Genomic DNA, 10,305 nt, shown 5'->3' with positions numbered 1-10,305 from the left:
CAATCATCTAATTTGCGTTCAAATACACATACTTTTACATCATTTAAGATTTAAATTTGAGTTTGAGATTTGATTTGACTTTCTCGACGTGATTAGTATGAATTATAGATTTGAAACGATTTAAAATTAGATCATTTTTAAAATAGGTTAAAAAGAATTAGAGCTTTAAGCGTTTCTGGCTAGAATAATTTTGATAATTTTTTGGTGTGTAGTCCTTGCACCTCTAAGTCGTAACCGAATATCTCCAATTCTCCCTCTTTGACTATGGCGTTCGTCCAGGCTCTCTTGTCTCAGCTACCAATTCGTAAAACTGCCTTTAAAGTTGTTCTACGAATCCTCTGGATCAAGGTTGTTAATTTTCATTCAATTTCATTCGATCCTGACCAACTTCTAGTAGTCAATGTCATCCAATGTTCCGAAAATCAATCATTTTCACTGAGCCATGCTTTACTAAATTCAGAGCCAAAAAATCGAAGCAGCCAATTTTTCTTTCTCCATCCAAACCATGAAAACAATCATGCATGCCAACGACGCTCCTGTATTTGAATCACTCTTGCAAAACATGATGCGGTAAAGAAGGATGCAGACTATCAGTTATGAACGTCTCGATGATGATTGCCTTCCTTGATGATTTTCAACCTTCTAGGATCACAACTGATAAGTAATCAGTTTTAAGCGATCAGTGGAAGCTACCAAATGATTTTTTATTTTTTGCTTTGCGTAGAAGGACAAGTCGTTACTAGGTAACCGTACATGTATACTTTGATGACTTCAACGCAGAGATTGGCTCCGATAATCAGGGCTCTGACTTAGTAAAATAAGCATACGGTTGCCAAAAATTCTCCTGCACGTATCCAGGCCGGGTAAATCTAGTCTATTTTATTGAAAACCTGGCCAAATTATTTGATTTCAAAATTTTAAAACCAAAGTACGAACAATATCCAGGAACTTTTCAACTGAAATGAAGAATTAAAAACAAAATCATTTTTTTCATAATCGTTCTAAAATTAAACTTGAAAATTTTCATTTTTGGACGATAGCAAATTTCAAATTATAATTTTTCGTTTGATTTCGCCAAAAAAAATGTGAATTATTTCGGGCAAAACCAGATTTTTTTCCCCATAAATTCGAGCAACCGGGCTTGACCGGACCTTTCCCAAATTTTTCTATTGAATATTTGAGCAAGACTTAGTTAAATTGGCAAGCTTAGTTCTGCATATTTGATTTGCACATACAAAAAGTTTTTTTTAAAGAAGGTTTTCAATTTCTAAAAGAAAACTTATTCTTTGCTCGAATCAAATAAGCTAAACTTATCGAACTTTTGATCAAATTCAAAGTTTCTAGCCATCAATGAGAATGGATTCAATTTTCAAAAGTAAAAGTAATGAATTAAAATATTACGGTTCATGTTTCAGTTTTTAATTTGAAATTGGATCCTGAAAAAAACTGAAATATTCTTAATGTTGAACAATATGCCAAAAACATATGGAGTTTCCTGCCATTTGTTTAAGAAAAGATGTTTTGTGAATGATTTTTCTTTCAAACCAAAACCACATTTTTTCATAAGACAAATCTTGCAAAATAAACTCACACTTTACTTTATGACTGTTTTCAGCTAAATTATGCATACGAACTTACTTTGGTTGAAAATTTAAAATTTTAAAATCGAACTTACAATCAGAATTATAAGCCTTCGATCTCTTGCAATTTGAATTCCCAAACATCCATCTTGATAATTTAATTATTTCAATCGTGGAGCTCATTTTCATTCAAATCTGAACTTTTAATGATAATTCTGAACCTGAACTTTGAACCTAAATTCTCTTTTCGGAGCAACTGTTGGAGGGTTGATTTTCGGCATTCAGTCTCAAGTTTTTTTTTTTCAGTAAAAACAACTTTTACCTAAATTCAAAATCTGAATCTTGAATCTGTTTCGGAATTTCAATACGTTTTCGGGAATGTAAAAAAAACGGGTTTTGAATTAATATTCCAGATAAGAATTTCAAACATGAGCTAAGAGTTGAAATTTCTTCAGAGCTTCAGGCCGATGACTTAGTGAGAGCGAATTACGAACGCTACCAATGCGATCTCGAGCGGCGGAATAAATTGGTATTTTTTTTGCCGCATTCAGAATGTCAGGTTTAAGCGATTTACATACATTTTCATCATATATGGTTCGCCGCATAAACTCGCATCGCGTGCACTATGTCATCGGACTTAGACTGCGGCCTTAATCTTCAATCCATAATTTTGATACTGATGTTTAGGGTTTCAATCTAAATTCATTATTTCAATTATGCATTTCTAATACGAATTGCAAATCTATAAAAATGTGTCACTATTTTGAAATTTTGTTATGTTTGAATTTTGCATAAGAATGAAGTTCAAGAATCCCAAACTAGATAATGAACTCGAAATATGAAAACCCAAATACAGTTTGATTCTAATGATATTCCATCATCAAAGTTTAATTGCAAATTATATAGCTCGATTACTTTTCCTGGATACTCATGAGGGAGGGGGTTTAACCCTGAACCCCTTCCCCCTTTCTTTCGACCATGCAATAACATCTATGGGCTCGTATGCAGAAGAGGGGAAATTGGGTACAGTACAATAAACAATAAAGTTCAGCACCAAAAATCAAATTGTTCGTCATGAAGAGGGGTTTTTTTTATAATGTTTTCATCATAAATTTATATTTTAAAATTATTGAAATAGTTTTGTAGGTTAAGACTTGATAATTTTCTATCATTCTTCAGTAATTAGATTTGGAAATTCTATGGATATAAAAACCAATTCCGAGGAGATACTACAGGGTGACAAAAAAGTCCGGTCACACAGGAAAACCTCAACATCTCAAGAAATAAGAAGGAAATCTGAATCTGGCTTTCATAGCTTTATTCAGTAACTCATAAAGATACTTCACAGACGATACTTCGGAATTACACCACCTTTATCTGAACGAACCAGCTTCAGACGTCTCGGAAAGTCGTCGCAAGCGGCGCGCACCTGCTCCATCGGCATCTCGTCCCAGATTTTCATGATAACTCGCTTGAATTGCACCAAATTTGCTATTTTATAGTCGTTCAGCTTCGACATCATGTATCCCCACACGAAACAATCCAGTGGATTCAGATCCGGAGTCGACGGAGGCCATTCATTCTTTGAAATGAAATCGGTCAAGTTTTTCTCACAAAACGCCTGAACAACCTTTGCGGTGAGGGATGCTGCGCCATCTGTCAGGAAGCAAGACTGACGTCTTGTTTTGGAACCGGGAAACGTTCAGCTTGTCCGCAGAAGCTTGCTGGAGGCTCACACTCCAAACTCGATCATTTTGGCGATTGACTGTTTGCTCCAAAACGTACTTCTTCTTGTCCGAAAAAAGCCCTCGTCATCTGCGCGCCAAACCGAGCAGCGATAACAGCTGCCCTTAACTCTGCCATAGCTCAAAACTCAATGTAAACAAACTGCACAGAAACGAAACTCTGCCACTTTGGGCAGCAAGGTTAGACATATAGAAGGCACCAGAGAGATGCAACGTGTAGGCTACAGGCGACCCCAAAAAAGTGTGACCGGACTTTTTTGTCACCCTGTATACTGTCATGAATAAGTTTCGCAAATTATCTCCTTGTAGCAAACAAACGATAGGCACCTATGTGGGTACATAGGATGGCAATGGATATAGAGCATTTCCTGAGACAGATGATGGTAGGGTAGCTTTTTGTTTTTGTTTTGAAAAATGTAAACACCTACTGGTCGCCATTTTGAACTTGAGAGATTTGCACTGTTCAATTATTTCTTCAAAAGAAATTATTTTTTCAAATTATCATTACTTAACATCAACATTACCTTCAAAGTATTTCATGTCTACAGTTATTTAATTTTTGGTACTTTAAAAATTAAGAACTTTGCATAACCATGGTTATGCATAACTTTTACACCGCCCCAGTTTGGTTTCGTTACTATCCCGCAATTGAACATGCGTAGTGTTGTTGTTATTTTTACCCTACCACCAGGTGCCGAAAATTGTAAACATGAGAAATCAGCTGTTCGGTTGACAAGTCGGGAAATGCTTTATATGGGAAAAATTTCATGATGAAATTTTTAAAACCGGCTGTATAAATTTTGTAGATTGGCCCAAAAACTGACTTGTGCAAAATTTCAGTTCAGTCGGACTTGCTTGAGGGGTGCCTCAAAGCGCTCAATGTTTCGTTTTTTTTGACTGTCAAAGGGAATACGGAAAATCTAAATTTTAATTGTAATGCCAAGTAAAATGCATGAAACGTCAAGATTTGGTATTATGTAGAAAAATTTTTTGGCCAAGTTCCATAAGTTGAATTTTACCAAAAGTTTTTTTTTCGAGATAACACGAGAGATGGGAGTAGGCTGCGGCCGTGGATGACGGGTGTGATTTTTTTTCGCTGCGAATTTTAATCTCGGGAAAATATTTCATTTTTACATATTAATTGTTATTTGTGCTGAAAAACTGTTCGGAAATTGAATGCTTTGAGTTAGCATAGTATAGATTCTTGTTTGGTAGACGTTCTACATGCCTAATTTATTGCTAAAATTGGTGGATGATGTGTAGTGGCCGCTGTAACAGCTGGAGCCGGTGCCGAAGCTGAAAGAAGATGTACTTCAACACAAGATACTTCCTGCTAATCATTCGTCATATCAAACATTAGAAGAAGACCCGGATTACATCACAATTTCTATGAAGCTGAAGTCAGAAACTTTGACCAATTGGCTGAAGATACTATAAGGCTCCATCATTGCATACATTCAAATGGTACTTTGAAGAGGAAGGAAGAATGCGCTGAATTCGGTGAGATTGTTATTATATTGACGAGTCCTACTTGCCATGTAGGATGCCCCATATCTAAAACCCTCCCCATTCCTTTCTGAAACAGCTTCATGGGTCTGAGTTCTCTGCACCTAAAGAGTTTATTTCGCTGTTTCAGAACTTTCCTATCATGATTACATTGACTTGCCACGGTGTGCATTATAGTACCTCACTGAAATCAAAGCGGCACTTGAAATAAATAACAGTTGTACTTTATGTATCAGCCAATGCAAGATGTGTGTAGTCACCCTCTGCTATGCTATGCTATGCTATGCTATGCTAAGTTTTTTTTTCGAGATAACACCAAATCACCACGTGCATTTTTTAAGTCATTTGGCATTCAAATTAAAATTTCGGTTTTCCGAAGTTAATAGATTTTTTCCTTACGCGGTTTTTTAAATTTTGAGGTAATTTTTTGACGAAAAATTTTTTTTTCTAGAAAATTTCTGATTTTGACGTTTTATGCATTTTTAGTCACTAGGCATCAAAACTAAAATTTCGATTCTTTCGATACTCCTTCGGTCTTCCCTTAGGTGAATTTTGAGGGTAAAAACCGGAACTCTGAGCGCTTTGAGGCACCCCTGAATCAAGTTCGATTGAGCTAAAATTTTGCACAGGTTATTTCTTGAGAAAATCTGCAAAACAACGTGACCCATTTGGCTGCCACCCTAATGTCCATACAAGCCAGTGCTTGGATAATCACCCGCGGTAGCGATGACAACCCGCGGGCTTCTCTCGAGAGATGCTCGCGAAGCGATTGCTGCTTCTGGCATCAGCACTAGTGATGCAAAATTTCCGCATTGCAATTGCAGCAAAGCTAACGAAACGCACAACACGCGGCCGACAGATTGCATGTATAGATATAAGTTTGAATGTAGATTTCCAACAAGCATCATCTCGCATAAATAAAATCAGCATTAGCTGATTCAGGAAGCTAAGGTTGGTTGGATGGACGAAGAGAAGAGTGGAATGCTTTATCGAATTATGGAGCTCGCGGATTTTGTTACGATGATGTAGCCCAAAAACTGCAACTGCAACTGCTCAGCTAGGCATTTGCTGGAAATTAGTCCCAATAAGCGGGGTAAAAGCTTTCCAATTTACTGTGAAATTTTAAATTGATATAGATTATGCGGTTTGATCATAATGCTGCAGTCTTTGTTCGTCGATACGTTAGATTTGGAAAATTTTTGCCATTGACTAAAGGAAGGTGCAGTCTTTAAACGACTGCATTGGACTGGGATTAATCCAATCAAAATCCAAATGGATTCATTAATTGATTTTAGTAAATTGAGCTAAAAGCATTTGGTTTATTTGAAACTTCATGTTATGAGTCTGACAAAAAACCAATCAAATAGTTGTGTATCATTGCGAAATCAAAGAAGAATCTATTTCACCTTCAAAACATTCACGGTACTAGTTGTTTAAATAAAATACCTTTTTGACGCCAAACGTGTCACGAGAATGTGAAGAAAAACTACGGTGGCAGACTATTCTTTACTTCTCCGTCACATTCACCTCGATGAACAAACATCGTTCAGCATCACCATCATCATCATTATCATCGTCCTTCGAAAGAGTGAATGGAAAAAAAATAAAACATAATGCTTCCCGACGACGACGAACACGTTTGAAAATTTCGGAACACCCAAAGTCATGAAGCCAAGACAACACTTTTTCACACCTTAATAGCTGATCGGGTGATAACATTCACTTTGCACTGCTTCGGGTAATTGCTTATTTATCACTGGGTGGAAATCAACACCCACCCAAAACGGGCCAAGTCAAGTCAAGCGAGTGGGAGTTGAGTCTTTTTTTTCGCTTTATTGTTCCTGAAGCTTCGCTCGTCACCATCATCCCAGAAGCGTTTTTCTCCCGGTTCCCGGTTTGCTGCTGGTGTGCTTTTGATGATGAACCTCCCACCTTTTCCTGTGTTTTCAGCAGCTCGTCCTTGTTTAGAACTTCTGGTCCTAAGCGAACGAGATGTGGTGCGAAACTTTACCCCAGGTGTTTTCTACTGCGCTGTTGTTGATTTTGTGTTCCTGGGGCTGCCAGCTGAAGAAGAAGAAGAAAGCTTCCATCCGCCGATCCCATCGCTCATTGAGGCGAAGTGGTTGTTATTAGTAATCGGTTCCCTGGCCATAATTAAACATCTGCGAGGCGGACTTAACGAGCTGTCTCAAGTGGCTCCGGCCAAAAGGGGAAAAAGGTGAACTAGCTCAATGAGTGTCGTTCATCAGATTGGAGGAATCTTTTCCTAGGATGGATGATGGATGGTTTTCCGTTTGAAGAAGATGATCATCTTTTAGAAGATTAATCAGTCCTTCCTAAAAACTGATCTTAAAGATCGGAAATTTGGGTGTTTAAATGATTATTTTAAACATATTTTGTCAAAACAAATTTTGAGCCTCCATTAGTCCTAATAATAACTTGTGATGGTTTTTAAGACAATTTTGACAACTATGACAATTTTGACAATTTTGTCACTTTTGTCAATTTTGTCAATTTTGCCAAATTTGTCAATTTTGTCAATTTTGTCAATTTTGTCAATTTTGTCAATGTTGTCAATTTTGTCAATTATGTCAATTTGTCAATTTTGTCAATTTTGTCAATTTTGTCAATTTTGTCAATTTTGTCAATTTTGTCAATTTTGTCAATTTTGTCAATTTTGTCAATTTTGTCAATTTTGTCAATTTTGTCAATTTTGTCAATTTTGTCAATTTTGTCAATTTTGTCAATTTTGTCAATTTTGTCAATTTTGTCAATTTTGTCAATTTTGTCAATTTTGTCAATTTTGTCAATTTTGTCAATTTTGTCAATTTTGTCAATTTTGTCAATTTTGTCAATTTTGTCAATTTTGTCAATTTCGTAAATTTTGTCAATTTTGTAATTTTGTCAATTTTGTCAATTTCGTCAATTATGTCAATGTTGTCAATTTTGTCAATTTTGTCAATTTTGTCAATTTTGTCAATTTTGTCAATTTTGTCAATTTTGTCAATTTTGTCAATTTTGTCAATTTTGTCAATTTTGTCAATTTTGTCAATTTTGTCAATTTTGTCAATTTTGTCAATTTTGTCAATTTTGTTAATTTTGTCAATTTTGTCAATTTTGTCAATTTTGTCAATTTTGTCATTTTTGTAATTTTGCCATTTTTGTCATTTTTGTCATTTTTGTCAATTAAGCTATTTTTGTCATTTTTGTCATTCTTGTCATTTTTGTCATTTTTGTCATTTTTGTCATTTTTGTCATTTTTGTCATTTTTGTCATTTTTGTCATTTTTGTCATTTTTGTCATTTTTGTCATTTTTGTCATTTTTGTCATTTTTGTCATTTTTGTCATTTTTGTCATTTTTGTCATTTTTGTCATTTTTGTCATTTTTGTCATTTTTGTCATTTTTGTCATTTTTGTCATTTTTGTCATTTTTGTCATTTTTGTCATTTTTGTCATTTTTGTCATTTTTGTCATTTTTGTCATTTTTGTCATTTTTGTCATTTTTGTCATTTTTGTCATTTTTGTCATTTTTGTCATTTTTGTCATTTTTGTCATTTTTGTCATTTTTGTCATTTTTGTCATTTTTGTCATTTTTGTCATTTTTGTCATTTTTGTCATTTTTGTCATTTTTGTCATTTTTGTCATTTTTGTCATTTTTGTCATTTTTGTCATTTTTGTCATTTTTGTCCTTTTTGTCCTTTTTGTCATTTTTGTCATTTTTGTCATTTTTGTCATTTTTGTCATTTTTGTCATTTTTGTCATTTTTGTCATTTTTGTCATTTTTGTCATTTTTGTCATTTTTGTCATTTTTGTCATTTTTGTCATTTTTGTCATTTATGTCATTTTTGTCATTTTTGTCATTTTTGTCATTTTTGTCATTTTTGTCATTTTTGTCATTTTTGTCATTTTTGTCATTTTTGTCATTTTTGTCATTTTTGTCATTTTTGTCATTTTTGTCATTTTTGTCATTTTTGTCATTTTTGTCATTTTTGTCATTTTTGTCATTTTTGTCATTTTTGTCATTTTTGTCATTTTTGTCATTTTTGTCATTTTTGTCATTTTTATCATTTTGTCATTTTTGTCATTTTTGTCATTTTTGTCATTTTTGTCATTTTTGTCATTTTTGTCATTTTTGTCATTTTTGTCATTTTTGTCATTTTTCTCATTTTTGTCATTTTTGTCCTTTTTGTCATTTTTGTCATTTTTGTCATTTTTGTAATTTTTGTCATTTTTGTCATTTTTGTCATTTTTGTCATTTTTGTCATTTTTGTCATTTTTGTCATTTTTGTCATTTTTGTCATTTTTGTCATTTTTGTCATTTTTGTCATTTTTGTCATTTTTGTCATTTTTGTCATTTTTGTCATTTTTGTCATTTTTGTCATTTTTGTCATTTTTGTCATTTTTGTCATTTTTGTCATTTTTGTCATTTTTGTCATTTTTGTCATTTTTGTCATTTTTGTCATTTTTGTCATTTTTGTCATTTTTGTCATTTTTGTCATTTTTGTCATTTTTGTCATTTTTGTCATTTTTGTCATTTTTGTCATTTTTGTCATTTTTGTCATTTTTGTCATTTTTGTCATTTTTGTCATTTTTGTCATTTTTGTCATTTTTGTCATTTTTGTCATTTTTGTCATTTTTGTCATTTTTGTCATTTTTGTCATTTTTGTCATTTTTGTCATTTTTGTCATTTTTGTCATTTTTGTCATTTTTGTCATTTTTGTCATTTTTGTCATTTTTGTCATTTTTGTCATTTTTGTCATTTTTGTCATTTTTGTCTTTTTTGTCATTTTTGTCATTTTTGTCATTTTTGTCATTTTTGTCATTTTTGTCATTTTTGTCATTTTTGTCATTTATGTCATTTTTGTCATTTTTGTCATTTTTGTCATTTTTGTCATTTTTGTCATTTTTGTCATTTTTGTCATTTTTGTAATTTTTGTAATTTTTGTAATTTTTGTAATTTTTGTCATTTTTGTCATTTTTGTCATTTTTGTCATTTTTGTCATTTTTGTCATTTTTGTCATTTTTGTCATTTTTGTCATTTTTGTCATTTTTGTCATTTTTGTCATTTTTGTCATTTTTGTCATTTTTGTCATTTTTGTCATTTTTGTCATTTTTGTCATTTTTGTCATTTTTGTCATTTTTGTCATTTTTGTCATTTTTGTCATTTTTGTCATTTTTGTCATTTTTGTCATTTTTGTCATTTTTGTCATTTTTGTCATTTTTGTCATTTTTGTCATTTTTGTCATTTTTGTCATTTTTGTCATTTTTGTCATTTTTGTCATTTTTGTCATTTTTGTCATTTTTGTCATTTTTGTCATTTTTGTCATTTTTGTCATTTTTGTCATTTTTGTCATTTTTGTCATTTTTGTCATTTTTGTCATTTTTGTCATTTTTGTCATTTTTGTCATTTTTGCCATTTTTGTCATTTTTGACAGTGCTGACAGTTTTGAAATTTTTGACAGTTTTGACAAATA

This window comes from Uranotaenia lowii, chromosome 3 (genome assembly GCF_029784155.1).
Source record: "Uranotaenia lowii strain MFRU-FL chromosome 3, ASM2978415v1, whole genome shotgun sequence".
NCBI classification, from domain to species: domain Eukaryota; kingdom Metazoa; phylum Arthropoda; class Insecta; order Diptera; family Culicidae; genus Uranotaenia; species Uranotaenia lowii.
The sequence above is the reverse complement of the archived record's forward strand: the minus strand, read 5'-3'. Positions refer to the sequence as shown.